The sequence below is a fragment of the Apus apus genome, chromosome 2 (genome assembly GCF_020740795.1).
Source record: "Apus apus isolate bApuApu2 chromosome 2, bApuApu2.pri.cur, whole genome shotgun sequence".
NCBI classification, from domain to species: Eukaryota; Metazoa; Chordata; class Aves; order Apodiformes; family Apodidae; genus Apus; species Apus apus.
The window spans coordinates 71,079,849-71,097,470 of NC_067283.1; the positions used below are offsets into that span (position 1 = coordinate 71,079,849).

The 17,622-nt window shown below is 39.8% G+C and overlaps 1 protein-coding gene across 2 annotated transcripts in view; it reads right to left on the reverse strand.

Annotated features, from left to right (window-relative positions):
- Positions 1-17,622, reverse strand: part of GMDS (GDP-mannose 4,6-dehydratase) — a 421,835-nt gene that overhangs the window by 54,641 nt on the left and 349,572 nt on the right. The window lies entirely within an intron of this gene.

Here is a 17,622-nt window from a genome sequence, read left to right on the forward strand (position 1 = left end):
AGTATTTGCTCATTTGGAAAATCAAGGTCACTTCTGACAAGCTGATATTATGAACCTTTAAATAGGGTAAGACTTACAAAATAAAATGCTTGTTTTCCAAAGGATGAAAATTTAAAGCTAAAGTAAGCTTCCACTCAGGGCCTGTGTCTTTCCACTGATCCTCGCTGTGGGGGAGTATTTATATCACAACCCTGCTGAACTGCAGACCTTTTCATAGTGCTCCAGCTTTTCTGGCAAGCATTTAATCCCTAAGGGCCAAGACACCAGCCACCCTTTCCTTCCTCTGTGAGTAACCCTGGAGGGGATGCCTCACTCACAAATTCCATCCCAAAGTAGGACTCACAATCCCAGAAATGTCTGAAGGCCTAAGGTCCAGTATCCCTCTAAGACTCTAATATTAGGATGATTACTGTCAGTTGTTAATGCAGGACTGACTTTGGGAGTGAATTAAGCCTGATATCACTCACTGTTGTGCTTCAAAACTGACTTTTGATTGGTCACAGCAAGTAAGTGAAAGCATCTGAATAGCAATAGAGATATAGCACTCCTGCAGTCACACAGAAAGGGAAAGCTTTATAAATTCATTCTTTAAACCAACACTTTGGAGCATCTGTAGAGCAGCACTCACAAGCCTTCTAATTGCAGCATTTCATCAGAAAAAAAAGCAGAGGGAAAGAGGTAAAGATTTAGAAAGTGAAAGGACACAATTGCATGTGTGTGAGCGCACACGTGTGTGTGATGTCTTGTGTGAAAATACACCATGCAGGATTTCAGCCCCCACCTGACTGTGATAATTTCCATACTTTACTTCTTTGGCTCCTGAATGCTGCAAGGTGGTCTATGACAGGCGCCAGCACCATAGTACATTACAATTTCACTGCAAGAACTCAATTTGTAGTGTATGTCAAGTGTTAAGAGATTTGTTTCACAGCCCACAATTTATGGCCCTGTCAATTCAACTTATTTTCCTAAGGGGACATACACCATTGCTAAGGCTACCTTCTCATTCTCTGCTAAAAATAGGACCCAAGGATCTCATTTCACTAACATTGTAGAGCACTGCCTTGAAAAAAGCGTACAAGCAGGAAGAGTAAATAATGGGATGCACTTAATTTGATGCTGCCAAAATCCCAATATCCTTGCAGCCATGTTATAACTCACAGCATCATCAAACATTCCCTAGATCTGCTCTGCTACAACACAGATGCCAGTTACTTTGTTATTTTTGAGCAAAACATCAAGGAAACCAGACAGCAAAAATCAGTGACAAGTGTGATATATTCACTTAGTACAATTATCTGTTGTTGTTTGTCTTTTCTACTGCTGAAACTGTCGCTGCTTAGCATCTTTTTTCAGCATTCCAATCATTAGCAAATGCCCATAAACAGAGGTATTTATTTTTAATAGTGCTCCCTATTAAAATTCCCTTATAAAATTCTACAGTTCTTTACACTCACAGTCCCTAGCGCTTTGTTTTACAGAAGTGCTAGGATAGTGCTCTGGGCAATTACTCAATAGTATTGGAGTACAGGAGTTGTTAACCTATGGCTCTGAATCAGCAGACCTATAAATATACCCTAGAACGTTACTTAATTAAAAGAATGGTAAACTTCCAAACATCTGTGCTTCTTCAGATAACCTTCTGCAAATATACCCAGAAACTTCAGAGATGGGTAATGGAAACGTGTATCAGAAGGAGAGAACCAAGTAGAAATAGTCACACACACTGTTGGTGATTCTAGTAATGGGAAAAAAAGTTGTTCAGCTAAAAGCCAAAGATCTTGTCTTTCCTTCTGTGCAGTAAAGAGCAAATTTTTATAGGTGCTTTCAGTCCGGTCTGAAACTGTGTGAAATACCTTGTCAAATAAACCTGAGAAAGTACCAATTCGGCTGTGAAGTTCTGTCATTTTCTGTTTTGTAATCTTGTCCTTGGCTAAGCATAAGAAACTATACAAGACACAGACATTGTAGCTCTTAAGGGAGTGTAAGTAACACTTTCCAAAAGGCACTGCCTGAATTCTTATGAACCCCTCTTTCCCTTTTTTATGACTCCTGAGCAGCTCGACTGGTTGCAGACTGCTCTGTAGAGCAGTCCCTCCAGCTGGTGTTTGCCTCATGACAGAGCTGCACGTGGATTACAACTCCCAGCAGTCACTGAGCACTGTTTAAATGGGATTTAAACAGAGAAGAAAGAGAGAGAAAAGCACATGTACGTGCACAGCACATGCATCTCATCAAGAATGAACACCAAATCAAGTTCTGTTTCACTTACTTACCAATATCTGGGGAAAAAAAAAGATCAAGAAGTTGGACTCTCTCCCCCTTTTTTGCCTGTAGAGTAGTTCCAGGCATGTGCCTTTTTGCTTTTGTTCTCAGTAAGTACAGCTTGCAATTCTTGGGGATTTTTAAAAAATGCATCACCTTGAATAAAACATAAAGTTCTGTTTCTGCAGGAAAATCAAGAAGATGCTTGCATGTTCATCTAGCTGAGCAGCAAAAGCTGAGAGCAACAGTAGGCACAGGGGAGTAATGTGAGCATGGAATTTGTGCTCTGGGGCAAAAGTCTCCTATTTCTTTTGGAAAAAAAAGCATAAAGCAAAATAGAAGTGTTGCAGCTCTGAAGGGATGTAACTGAGTAAAACTGCAATGATATGTTTGAAAAGGTGGAACTGAGTGATAACAGACAGTTATGGGAAAAGAGGAAGGAAATTATTGGAATGACTAAAGATGATATAGGAAGATGGGTGATTAGATGATCACAGTACAGAGAGTTAAGTGGAATGCTAGGAAGAATAACAGAATAATGGAATCATAGTACTGTAGAATCACTGTAGAACCATAGAACAGTTGGGTTGGGAGGGACCTTAAAGATCATCTAGTTCCAACTGCCCTGCCAAAATATGAAGATAATGTACCTCAATGGACAGATACCCTATGCACAAGCACCTGATGAGAAGAAACAGGACAGACAAGCCTCAGCCCTGCAAAAATACTGTCCACTCTAAGCTGATACCTGAGCCTTTGCTCAAGTAGTTTAATAATAATAATAAATTTCCCCTCTGAAGCCCATTTTAATGTAGAAGAAGTATAAGAAGGTCACTGTGTAAATGAAAATAAGACCTCAAACTCTTTACACAAACCTTTCTGAATCTTTAGCATCAGAAAGTGTATTTATCTCACCCAAGGAGACACAGCAAATCAGTGACATTAACCATCTGATCCCTAATCCTGAGTTTTCTATTTTTAGTAGAAAAACTACAGGATAGGTATATTAGGATCTATTAGACACTGACTGCATCCTTTTTAGAAGAGAAAAAGACAGGTGGCATACAATCCATACAAGGGCTAAATGAAGCCATGTTTACCTTCTACAGTGCTTTAGTACTTTTGAATATATAATACATCTTTTCTAAGTACGCCACCAGGAAAGTTTGTGAAGGTACCTTGCAACTGCTGAAAATGTGTGCTGGTTTGAAATTTATAGTAACACAGTTACCAGTATAACACTTGTATGACACAGCCAAGAAGCCACTATGTCATAACATTTTTTCCGCATGAAGATTAGATTTGTAGAATTGGCTAACGAGCTGATAGTGGAGACCACGGCTATATGCCAGATACTCTCATTTTCTTTGGATCTTCCTTTAACTGCAGACACACAAGAGCTGTATATTTAAAAAATATGTTAGTACAAATATGTGATTTTACAGTTGCAGACCATTAATTTGAAACTCTACTGCAAAGAAAGAAGGACCTAAAATTTCAGAACAGGCTTCCACTGATCCACCAAAGAGTGGAAAGTAGTAATAAAAATACTGTAAAACATTTAAAGATGGTATCCAAGGAGTTTCCAGTAAGAGGATGAGCTTCTTGGGTCTCAGGGCACTGAAAAGCTGTCTTGTTATCCAGCCAGTGAACAAAGTTTGGCATGCTTGCTTCAGCTTCTGCATGCAGGTGGAAGTCTGCATTTATGGGTCAGAATCTTAATAGATGTAATAAATAGGTCTCCACATGTGTTTCTCTAAAATTGTAGCAAAGATATAGTGGGGATTATTACAATTTGGGTCTAAAACCTGCTACCATCTTCAAGAATCTTCTTTCTCTAGCCATGCTGCAAAACAGGACACAAATTTTTCTGCTTGTTCACAATCCAAGGCCATGCTGCATATTACTGAACTAGCTAACAAGATGCCACACTGCTACTGTGACAAACACAGGGTTTTGCATAATATACTCTACTCTGCTTCTGCTGCACTGAAGCATTTCACACTCTTGTGACTAGTTTGTTTCCTTTACTCAACCTAACTCATGATGTCAAGTTGCATGCACATGCCTTCAGTACATGGAATGTAGTACAAATAAATACAGACAACAGTGGTCATCAGGATACACAAGAAGCCATAGCACATCGCTATTACAGTGATGTTTGGGGGCAACAGAATAGTTTTCAGAAGGGACCTGAGGGTACAAAAAGAGGGATCTGTTTGCTTTCTTTGCAAGAGCAGTCCATGGGATGCTTTGCAGAGGGGGCAAAAATGAAGCAACAAAACAGAATGCTTGTAAGCTGCCCCATCCCCTTATTAGGCAAAACAAAAATGGATTTGGGGATGAGACCAAATCAAAGCAAAACAATATCTGGGACATGAGCAAATGATTTTGTCAGCATGCCTGGAACTTAGTTTTGGAGGGAACCGTCTCTATATCTATGCCTAAGGCCATGTGAATATGCAAGGCCACATACCAGCATGATATTCAATGCAAGCATTGTAGCTCAGGTCCACGTGAGGTCTATCAGACCTATGTATTCTTTTAATTAATTAATTAATTAATTAATTAATTAATTTTTTTAAAAGAAGCCTAAGCTTACAGCTAAAATGTACTTGAATTGACTCAAAAGCAATGCTGGAACAGTTCATAAAAAGAAGATAATAGTCTTTTTCACTGTGCTAGGCTTAACTGTACAAGTGTTTCTGGAAATGTTTAATAGAATAAAAGTATGTGGGGAAAAAAATCTACAGGCACAGCTGATGTAGATGTTTTGGTTTTGGGTTTTTTTATTATTTTTATTTTTATTTTTTTAAATAATCATTTTTATATTGCCTAAATCCCTAAAGTCAGTGTCTGGACTCTGTCTGGAGGCTTCCCAAAAATCACTGCTTGTCAACACCCTTTCCACAGAAATGAGTCTGTTTACCTCCACCAGTGCATTGTCAAGTCATCTCCTCCAATTCTAATTGCAGTTTAAACTGGTATCCCTACAGAAAAGTCTAACCCTTCCTTTCCTTATCCAGGAATCCCTCTCACATTTAGAGCTCATGTTAAAATAATTTATATCAACAGAATACCTTTCTTCAAAGTGCATGTTTACAGAGATCACTGCAAATGTTTAGATGGCACTTACTAGGAGAAGGTAAAAATTTGGCAAGTTGATAGCAATTAATGAAAGGAAAACTCAAAAAATTCTAACTGGATATTCATTCACTTTGAATCCTGATCCAAAATGGACATTTTCTTGTAGAGGAGCTGATAAAAAGTTATTTCCTCCTCCTCAACAATCTACTCATGACTTTTGGAAGAGAGGCACAAGTGTGATACACCTGCTAGAGTTTGCCAGTCTCCTAACTGTCTTTGATGGGTTACACAGGATCCCTGGAAAAGCGTTCACATCACCCAGCATTTGAGGGCATTTTCAATATACGACACCTTCTGAAGTTTTACTCATTGGTAACTGCAAACAGTGTCACGCTGAGTTCTTGGCAGTTAAAAAAGACACTGGAAGACCTCAGGGACTATCCAACTTCTTCAGGCTTTAAGAAAAAAAAGTAGTTGGTAACAAGGGGCAAGTTAATACACAAACCAAGGATGCATAAACATCTAATGTATTTAGCTATTTCTGTCCCTAGCAGTTACTGGCATTCATTGGTGTGTCGAAAATGAGTTATTGATTACATTCCTCTGAGCACTGCACATATCCCTTCAGCAGACCCTTTCCTCTTACCACCATAAATGGGACAATCCTTGGCAGCCCCAGACTAAAAGCAACGGTCACTACAACTGCTTTGTCACAATTCTCAATGATCTCTCCCAACTGGAAGCCTTGGTAAGCCATACCCAGGTACAAGAATGGCAGCTGTCCGTGCTGTCCCAGAATGATAACTAAACCTTCCAGTGAATTGCCAGTATGTCAATGTACAAACCACCCATTTGATGAATTTTGGCACACAATGCTGATCCTCACAGAAACTGCAGTGAGTACATCAACTGTCATGTACCTGTGCACATGGAAGGTTTCTCCCAGAAGTTTTCCCCAGCAATTATGGCCCTGACACCTGCTTCCCCTGTAAGCAAATCACTAGCTGAAGTAGCTGCTGAATGCAGATGTTTGCATCTGGGGTGTTCTCAGTCCTGATAAGCTGTGCTATCAAGGGTATCAAAGATAATTGTTCCAGGCATTAGTCTGGAGTAGGAAATCCTTCACAAAGCCATATTAAGAACTCAGTTAAGTCAATCATGTAATTTTTTTTTTTTTTTTAAACTTTATCCAGCAGTTAAGCCAAGGTAGAACTAATTGTGGTTGCTAATATTACAAGGCAAAAATAAGAATACTTGTGAGCTTTCCAGCACAAACTGCCTGTCATCCATCACCTACTCCCTTTGGCTGTTATTCAAGTGCACATAAGACTTCACTGTTGTGAATATCTACTGTTGAGAATAATACATCTTCCCATGTTTCTGTTTTTACTCCCATGTCCACCTTCTCCTTGCATTCATTATACCACACAGCTATTGAATTATTATAAAGGTGGGTGGCTTACCTTTAGGACTAGTCAGATTCAAATCATGCTAACTTTTTGTTTACAGCTGTCTGACTATTTTGGGATTCACTTTATTATTCAAGATTTTTTTTAATTATTATTATTTTTTTTTTTTGAGCCTAGAAGCCATCCAGAAGGCATCTAATAAATATGTGAAATACAGAGATAATGCAAATAAGCATCTTGGGGAGGAGACTAAGAAAGGTCAGGAAAAACACTTAAATACTACCTTGGATGCTGCAAGCCCTTTCAGCCAGCTATGTGCAAGATAACAGACTGTGGTAACCTTATAGGATTAGCACTACAGAAGAATTGTTTAGATGTCACAACATGTAATCAGTGGTGACACTGCAGTATAAGAAGAGGCCCCAGTGGGCTTTGTTTCATAGCTATGAAAACAGTGCAGGGAACAAACTTAGCCCTATAACTCACCTGAGCTCTTCCTAAAACCTCACATTTCCTCTGTTTCCAGTTTCACCTTCATAACCCACTTTTTAATCTCCTCCAACACATGGAAACAGAAACTAGGATCAAGGGGGAAATGCTGCCAAAGATTAGAGGTTTGGAAATTTACAACTGTTATCTAAGGGAAAACTATAGTGGGAGCCAATTGCTTTAGTCAGAAGTCTTTGTTATTGTAAAGAATCTCTAATGGATGTTTTTGCTTTCTGAATCAGAAGCTGAAAGTGTAGTATTTTATGGGTCAAACAGAAGAAAAAAATAAAAGCAAAAGCAATTCAACTCCTAGTCACCCAATCTGGAAATTTGTAAAACTAAGATTTGCAAAGCACTAACTCAGTAACAGATGTAGTGAATTTTAAACATGAACTTGTCACAGATTACTGTAAAAAAAACGGCAGACGTCCTATTTTAAACATCTTTTTTTTGTTTTGTTTTGTTTTCATTATTGTTAATCTGCCTTTCCCCTTACAGCTATTCAATATAAAGCATGACTGCAAAGTAGTACCAGTTTAGCAATTTGGAGGAAGAAAAAAAAAAACAAAACAGAGTGCTTTCAAAAATTACAGAACAGAAAAGAAAAAAAGAAAATCTGATCTAAAAACTCATTTCTGTTCAGCAGTCAAGTGGTCTGTTTTGAATTTCAATTGCTATCTGAAGCACTGAGGTTTCTGTGTCATTGCATACAGAAAAAGCTGACGGAATGGTGCTGTCTTACTCCACTCCTAACCACAATGTGGGAGATAAAGTCTGAAGTCACAAGTCAGCTGAGAGCTCTACCAAGACTATTAAAATGTACTGGCAAAGCTGGAAGGAAGAAATTTAAATGAGGCCAGGTTAGATGTTTCAAAGGGATGAGTGACTGATCCTGTTTTATGTTATGCCAGACAATGCTAATAGTTTAAACACTAGCTCTGTCAAGTGAGAAATAGATGTATTATCGTCTGTGAATTATTAAAATTGACTTCACCTACTCACCTTTAGACTTCTCTAGCTGAAAGGAAAAAAAAAAATCAAGAAAAAAATGTCTTGCAGGGGAGGCATGCACTCTTAATCTATTACTAATGTCTTCTTGAATCCTGTTAATATTTTTCATATTGTCTGCTTTGGTGAGCTCAGACACTATATGTGAGGAATGAGCAAAAATTCCAGCTGATCCTAGGCATAAAGCTCTTTAATGTTTAAGGCTCCCTTGCTTTGCAGATAATTAGTCTCCTCTTTCACCCATCTGGCTGGGACATCAGACAATTTGGGGAGCATCCAAGATGGGCATGAAGATCCATTTCCTGGTTCATTACAAGTACTGTAGATGTTTATGACAGAAATAATTTTCTAGGGTTTTATGCAGCAACAACAACAACAAAACCTTTTAAAAGCTCTTTAGATCTACAAGGCTCAAATTCCCCAGCAACTCAACCATACAAACTCTCCTTGAAGACCAGGGAAGTATTAAGAATACTAAAAATAATTAACAATGTAAAATGTTTTAAAGTTGTGATAAAGTCAGAATCATTGCCAGAGGTTTTTGGTGGAATACAAGGATGAGACATGAAGATATGGAAGGCGGTTAAGCACTCATCGAGATCGTCCTCACAGGGTAGCAACAATAACAAAGATCCCACCTCTTCATGCCCCCATCCCGAAGTTGTTAATTTACAAATGATGACTCCAAAGGTGATAGAGGGGAAAGGTGAAGGTTTATTTATTTTTTAAACAAGCACTTCCAAACCTTCACTTCCTGTCAACCATTTGCCCCTTTGAAAGAAATTGTAAATGGAGAAGGACAGATATATGAGTCTGAAGAAAAAATTATTGTCGGGTTTTTTTTGGGAGACAGAAGACGAGGTTTAAATTTAGGATCTATCTAAAAGAAAATCTAGGATCTACCGCAGAAAAGTACCCTCCCACCCCCCAAATTAGGCTCTCCTTAGAAAACCTGCAAAGCTAATTTTATTTTATTTTATTTTATTTTATTTTATTTTATTTTATTTTATTTTATTTTATTTTATTTTATTTTTTAGGCTTTTTTTTTATAGGTAAAGTTGAAACATTCCACATTTTCTAGGAGAATAAACTTCAAGTAACTAGAGAAATAAAAGAAGAAAGTGAAATAATCCTACTGTCATTTTTGGACTGTGAAACACTTGAAAAACAGGAAGTGGATGCTTTTGGACACAAACCCTCAAACCCTTCTGCTTCCTCAGAACTAGCTACCTCTATGTATTTCTCCTGACCTGGCCCGGATGGCCCTTTCACACTGCCCCACGGTGTCCCTCTGCGGGACAGCTGCACTCACTCTGATAACATCTTCAGCCATACCAGAGTAACACTGATATATGTATTTTGTAGGAGGTGGCATAGGATTTTGAGAACCAGTGGCTTGAAGTACCATCTTCCAAGCTGGAAAAATACTAGGTGCCATGGCATAACCAGGCTTGAGACAGCTAAGCCCCCAGAAAACCACTGACTGGAAGACTTTATGCTGAAACAGCTGATGTCAAGGCACGTGCTGACCCAAACTCAGTGGAGCTGCTTTTAACAACACAAAAACCAACTCATGTCTTCTCATATGAAACACACAAGCACACTGCTGTGGCTGTCATCTTCCTTTGTGCACCCACTCACCCATAAAATAAAATACAAACAGCTGAAGGTAGGGAAGTTCTTGAGATGGCTGGAGAAATTAAACAGGAGTCTAGCCCTCAATTCCAGATTTGCTGAAGGAAACCTCACCTCTGTCTCATATCCTCTGCATTCAAAAGCCATTTTATTTTCATATAAATCATGTCATTTACAGCTCTGTGCTGCCAGTCCAAAACCATTGCAAGGCTTGAGTTGGCACGGTACCCTTGAAAGAAAGGTTACAATGTGGTAGGAAACACAATGAAAATGTGAACAGTACTGTTAACGTATTGCTTGACTTTTAAAATCCTACTGTAAAATAAAATAAATTGCTTCTGAAAGGGAAAAGGATCTTCAGACATGCTCCCACTTTCAAATGTGAACCAGCAATCAGGTCCATAAGTGACCTCAACCACCTCTGACACCAAGGTCTTTAGAAAGCCCTGGTGGGAGCAGTTTTGGGCTGAGCTACTCTGCCAGTACTCCTGTCTCACTGGGCACTCCTGAGTGTGGTCTGAACCACAGTTGAGCTCTTTTGAATGTCCAGCCTCGTGTAGGAAATGGGGGACAAGCTGTAGGTCACTGGCAGGAGGGAATACTTGGCAGTTGTGACAAATGTGCCTTTGGTGCTCGCTGAGCCTGGACTTCTGTTGAGGCTTTGGCCTGCTCCAAGCTTTCTCCCACCCCCGCGGCTTCCCTTCAGAGGCTTTGCATTTCCCACCACATCTGCTGGAGCACAGGGAGCATTTGTATAGGACAGGCATAGGACAGGCAGTGATAAGAAAACAAGGGATGGTCCAAATGAGGGTGAGACAAGAGACAGAGATAACAAGGGGGAGGAGAAGGCCAAATGGCAGGCCAAGAGAAGGGGGAGGGAAGGGGATAAGAGGTGAGATAAAGAGAGACTTTTTGTGCATGAATAAAAAGTGAAGAGGTGGCAGTAAGACCCCCCACTGCCAGGAAGGCAGAGAAGAATTATGGGCAGGAAACATGACTGCAGGAGCAGTCGATTAAAACTACAAACTGCATGAACTTGGTCTAATCCCTTCTTGGCTACAAAGCCACCCTAAGAGAACCTGGCTAAAGAAACTGTCTTGAGCTGTTTCAGCATCTCTCCTCCCAAGTACTGTGCTCACGTACAGTGAGGCAGGCAAACAAGAATAATCAGCTGGCACCTCCTGAGTTCCCACAAACATTTGGGTTGGCCATCTCAGTTCCCATCACAGATGAGTTGCTTTGCTTCATATTAAGATGCAGCAATTCACAAAAGCACACTCTTAGCTCCGAGTATGGAAACCATCCCTATTAACTATTCGTGCCCTTGAAGTGAAGCACTTGCTTGGATGCTTGGCTGAATCAGGGCCTAATTAAGCAGGTAAACAGCCTTCTATCCTCATTCACCTCTGCCTCAGTCTTAATCCTCCAGTCACCTAGGTTTAAATTAAAAATCTGTTTTCAGGAGCTGAGCCTGGATCTGTCACATCCAAGATTGACACTAATTGCTACGTGTCAACAGCATTTAGAAAAATGAGCAAATAATTAAACCCACCAACCCTTCTGCCTGGATGACAGCTTTATCTTTACACACTATATTTTCAACAGGGTTGCAATCTCTTTTCCCATCCAGAGTGGAAAACTGTTGCCCAAAGTCAGTCACAGATCTCTTCAGATAATCTGAAGATTTCTGAAGAAAAACTACTGACCTTGTAAATGAACATATGATGCAACACCTAGGGTGCCAAAGCACTCCAACTTAGACCTCAAGAAGTAAGGACACCCACTTCCTCTGGCTAGTCTTGTCAGATAGTTGCTGTATTACGGGATCAGAAAGCAGACTCAGAGAGACAGGCTGATGTTCTCAGGAAGACCAGTGAAGACGTGAAGGTCACAGATGACACACGGCTGGTTTCAAAACCTCAGAAATGACAGCAGCTAAAGAGGTGGTGAAGGAGGAAGGGGAACACAGCCAGCTGTAGAAGTTGCCAGAGAACTATTTTATTGGAGGCATAGCAGAGGAGGAGCAGGATGATGCAAAGAGAAGCAACTGAGCAAAGCACAGCATATGAGGACTGCAAACAGTGGTGTCCAGAGGGATTCTTTTACTGGATGTGCCTGTCTAACACTGATGTAATGAGCTAGTTATGAAGCAAAAAGTCAGAAATATGTGTGGGAGTTTTGGAGTGGCACATATTAGGTATCTGCTTCCACAAGAAAGGAGGTTATCTAGAGCTCCTGCTAAGGGTTTGTTCAGAAGATTAAACAATACAGTGAGCAAGACTGGACACAAGCCTGCTGAAGCTTTTCAGGTTTGGTGACATACTGAGAGAAAAACCTGATAGCAAAAATGATCTCTCTGTCTTCTGAGAAACAACGAAAATGAACAAAATCAAAGAGAGATAAAAAAAGCAGAAAGCTACCTGTGGAGGGATGGTTGTGTCCATTAGGAATGGCAGCAGGGCACAATGTCATCAGAGCCTCCTCTTAACTTTGCCATGGCTTCATGATCTCACTCAAGGAGCCAAGTCTGTCTGCTCTGCCATACATGCATTTCAGAAGCAAAACCAGTGACATTGTTGTTTTTTAAACACTTTTCACATGCTCACTGAGAAACATTTAAAATATATTAAGTGCTCTGTGCTACACAGAGACAAGTTACTACTAATCATTATTTTACTTGGCTGAATTTGACACGTATGTTTTCAGAGATACCTCTGAAATGCTCGATATCTAAGGCCTTAACTAGAACAAACTAAAAAAAAAACCAGCTACTGTAGGTTTTATTAGTAGGAGGGACAAATAAAAGGAAGAGGGTGGCAATGCAATGCAGAGATAATGTTGAATGTGAAGTAAGAAAAGATATAAACATTTTGGCTGACACAGCAGCAAAGTCAGCTTAGAGGAGAGTTAAGGACAACAGAGGGAATAATTTACCAAGGCAGTAGTTTTCAGATGTTGACATACATTTTGAGAAGAAGGAGGAAAAAAAAACCAACAGGTAAGCAAAGACTGTCAGACTTAAGACAATTTGCAGCTTCTTTACCTGGCTGATACTGAGGAAAATAGACAGGAAAATAATCTGAAGATTCTTCTTCCTTGAATGCTCCCTTTTCCTTTTCATGAGTATTAATACAGGCCACATAGTGACACTGATGAGCAAAAAGATCCTTGAGGATGGGAAGCACGTGTTTCCTCGTGCAGACATCTGAACAGAATCACAGGCGGCTCTGAACTTAGAAATAGGAAATGAAGGCTGTTGGAAAACTGAAGTGGAAGTGTGCGGCATTTAGGGGTTTGTGATCATGGTTTCATTAGACTCTAAATACTGTTTAGGACAGGAACACTTAGAAGAGTTCAGAAATGTTTTTGACTTTAAGAAAGCTGACTTTGGGAGAATGTGATATGCCCCAAGGAATTTGTACTGGAATCCTATGAAATATGGGAAACATAGAGCTCAATTTTTAAAAAACATCTGAGGAGACTGAAATTTAAAGCCATCCTGCTTAATTCCAAGGAGGGAAAAGGGCAACTGAGGCCAAATGCAGTTAAGCAAAGATGTAAAGTTTGGTGTAAGCAGCACATTTTTCTTATATGTATATATTTATCTGTCTGTAGATATTTAGATACAACAAACATTCTTTTCTATGAAAAGTAAACAGCCTGGTTAGGAGGGATACAGAACTTCTTAGGAGTTATAAATAACAGCTTTAAAGAAATAATACCAGGAGGATGAACTATCTTTTGTCACTGCCATGAATTTTTCCTCCAGTGGAGTTTCATTTATATCAGTGCTAGAAACAACTGCGAGAAAAATGCTTAATTGCTTTAGGCATATAACAAAAGGAAGAAGTTAGCATGGCCTTTTTTCTTTGAAGAGGAATAATAAGAGGCCAGATGACTGCTTAAATATTACCATCACATTGTGACAGAGTTTCCAGGGCTTGCTTAAAGGAAGGAAATGTGCACTGATGTACATTCATCCTCAGACTTACACCATGCCAGCCTGTAACAAATGAGATGCACAAATACAACCTACAGTTCCTATCCCAGGCAAGCTGTAGGACAACTGCAGAAACAGGTGGGAGGGAAGGGGAAGAATTCTCTGTAACATATACAGAGCATTAGATATGGTTGAAAGGTTTCTTCCCCCCTCACCCTCCTTTAAAAAAGTAACATAAACTCTTAACTGAGAGTTATATACATTTTAAATTCTGTGATGACAGGACAGACCAGTGAGACCTGGAGTTAATCTTCATTGTTACAGGACAGGGCAATGAAATAAAGCGAGCTTTTATGGAACTGTTAGCTTAATATCTACCTTGCAAAAATAATACAGGCAATTTTACTCAAACATCTTAACAGGCATAATTTGATTAGCAGCAACTGTGCAATTCTTGGAGGGAAATTTCGGAATACAAATTAATAGTAATTATCTTGCTGAAAGATAAGAAAATTAAAGACAGGCCCTAATTCTCTAAAAATTATCCAACTTCAGGGGTTGAGAGACCTGATGCTTCTGACATTCTGTGCTCCAGGGCTGCTTGTTTTCATCTGACTGAAATGGCTCACTTAATTTTCGTTTTAGCTTTTAAAATAAATTTAAAATTAACTTTAATATTGTTTTTTTGCATATCAAATGTATTATTTAAATCCAATATAGACTAAGTCATCTACCTACAACAAGAACATTTTGATTGTAACAAAATTAGAAAAAAATTACGAGATAATTTCTGGAGTTTCTATATTTTACAAGAGAGTAACTGTAGTGAAAACTTAGCTTCTTATGCCTAGACCAGCAAATGAGTGCAAGGTATGGCCTTACCAGCCATGTGCTAAAAAGCCCGGCAAAATGCATGAAAGTGTTTTTCATAGTGTATCAAGTGCAGTATGAAAAACAAACTTGTCATGAAGGTCGTGTGAAAACTGCTCATTTTAAGAAAAGCAGAAGAAATATTTTCCCCCCAATCCTTGCATCAGGTTAAAGTCTCCAAATGCAACAAAAGAAAAAATTGTCAGAGAAGACACCGATAGGAATTTGATATAAACTGAAAGAAATTATACCAATAGGTTTGTAGTTGGGAAGATGTGAGGAGCAAAGGAGAGAGACAGGCATTAAAAACATTAGCAGGAACAATTTCCAAGGCCAGTAAATATCAAGGGGCCCCAAAGCAGTCAAAAACATACTGAAGAGATTTAGAGTCAAGGCATTCAAAGGGTGTGCTTAGTTTGATCAGAAGACAGTCTCACATTTCAAGGTTTCTTCTTCAGTACAGCTAAGCTTTTCAATGGGAGGCCTTGACCCCAGGGATCACTAACTGAAGAAAACAAATGTGTTTTCAAATGAATATATTGGCACTGTCAGAACTGACTGTACACAAGATTAAATGATATTTATCTTCACTTTCCAGAATACCATGTTCAATTTGAGAGAGAGGCAGAAATGTTTCCAAATGAGACATGAGAATCTGACCATCAGATTTTCTGTGTCAGCTGGGATTCAGCAGCAGAATTCCTGCTTACTGATCTGGCTAAGCCTCTTTCCAAAATGTCAACCTGAGGGTATCTTGCCTTCAGCAGTCTTGGTGAGGATCACAGGAGAGGACATGTAACACCAGTTAATTTCAATTCCCTCACTGCTTTCCTTGCTTTCACATGATGGCTTGGATTTTGGACTGGTGTTTTGGAACTGCAGAGATGCGATGCCATGACTGAAATGGGCTGAAGTTCATCCACCTTTGACAAGGAACCCAAATAAATAAAATGAAAGTTATTCTGGATATATATCCTGAGGTGCTCTGAAAAGAAAATGTTGAGTGTAGGAAGTGGATGCCAAGCTGATTGCCAAGAATGATGGCACCCAAAAAATAACACCTGAAAGGCCTGGAATACTCCTGCCCTGCTTCTCTATGTGGATGAAACAGATCTAAAGCTATTCAGTTCTGCATCTTGTCAGCTTTGAGAAGTTCTGCATACTTGAGGATTTAGGCCAGATCTTCTTCTGTGCATCAGGTAAGGAAAATGAAAGTTACATTCAGATTGAGTGTCTTCACTGCTTACCATGGAAGAACTGTCCCCCCAGAAATCCCCATTCAGAAGTTATGTGGTTGACATCACTATACAAGAAATGTGGTGAGCCCCAAAATATAAATAACTGCATAAAACCTGCTTTTTTGTCAGTCAAGAAAAACCCAGATGACACAGTGAGGATTTCAACTGGTCTCCCTTGTCTCTCATGCCACACTCCAGTACCCTTGCCTAGCCTACATGGACACATATGTCTGTTTATGAATACGTGGGTATGACAGTGTGTACACTTCACTTCTTTAAAAGTTAAATAAACCACTGTAAATCAGGACAGGTTAAACAGGCTTGGAACTAAACTACAAAAAGATACTCCAACCTTTGCTCTTTCATAGGCTGAAAAAATAACGTCACTTCTGTATACTTCAACAAGTTAATGACAACATGCCATAGTTTCTGCCCTATCTTTTCATAGAGGAGTTGACTTACAGTTCATCTGCATAGCCCTTAAGACAAAGGTAGTTCAAAACCCATTTTGTGCTTCTACCCTGATGGTGCCAAAGCAGCTTCACAGCATTCTTGGGTTCCATGGGAACCATGTAGAGAATGTGTTAAATACATAGCAAAAGGAGGGCAGTGGAAGAGAGAGATGTAACCTAACACAAGGTGGCCTACAACAGGTCAGATAATTTCAGATAAACACCAGATCTCTCCTTGCTATTCAAAGGGTACATTCCACTTTGGATTTAGATAAACCCCAGTACTCATACATGGACCCAGCAGCAATTGCTTGAGTATTCCTGAGGGGCCTGTGCCTATGCATTGTCCCAAAACGGACAAGTGTATAGTAAGCTGAATTTAAAATCCAGAAATTGTGTTCCCAAAAGGAGACTATGCACACAACTATTTCAACAGAAAATGTCTGAGCATATGAATAAGGTGGAACTACAGCAAGGGTTTCAGAATAGCGACGTACTACGCATGATTTTTGAGGACTGAATTTGTACTGGTTAGTAAGAGGTATGACAAAGCAGGGAAGTGGGTCTCACAAAGAGCAGACTTGTTGGGTCAAGTGTCCTCTTCCTGTTTGGCAACTCCTTTTGTCTCTGTGTTCTCCTTATCATCCTGACACCTTACCAAAGCACAGAATGACGGACAGCTCCTAATGACTTCCTAGCATTTGATTCTGATACACAGGCCCAGACTTTTTTTGCATAACATGAAAGTCTCTATTCCCCTCTAAATTTCCACTTTAGAACCCATCCATGTCCACTTCCACACACACATCTTCCCACTACTGACCTGCAATCCATATTGAGACAAATGTGTTCTTGTCACACTTTGCTTGAATCAGGCAGCTGAAACCAGCATTTCTGAAGAGAGGGACTGACAGCTGATGCTGTGTCAGCAGCCAGTGGGGCTGGTATCACCGTCCCCAGGAGATCAGAACATCCTCTCCTGGGCACACCCACTCCCACTGCACACAACTGGGGCTATTGTTCCCTGTGTCCAGAAACTAGTCTCTGTCTTGTACCATCTCTGTGTCCTGCCACCATCCTGCTTGACTTGGAAATTTTGTTGGTTTTTTATCCCCTCTCCTAATATGCTCATTAGACGATTTGAGCACAGGGGTTTGTGGTTTGGTCCTGGTTGGGCACCCCCAGCAGATTTCACTGAGGAATTCCTGGGAATGAAGACATGTTCTGCA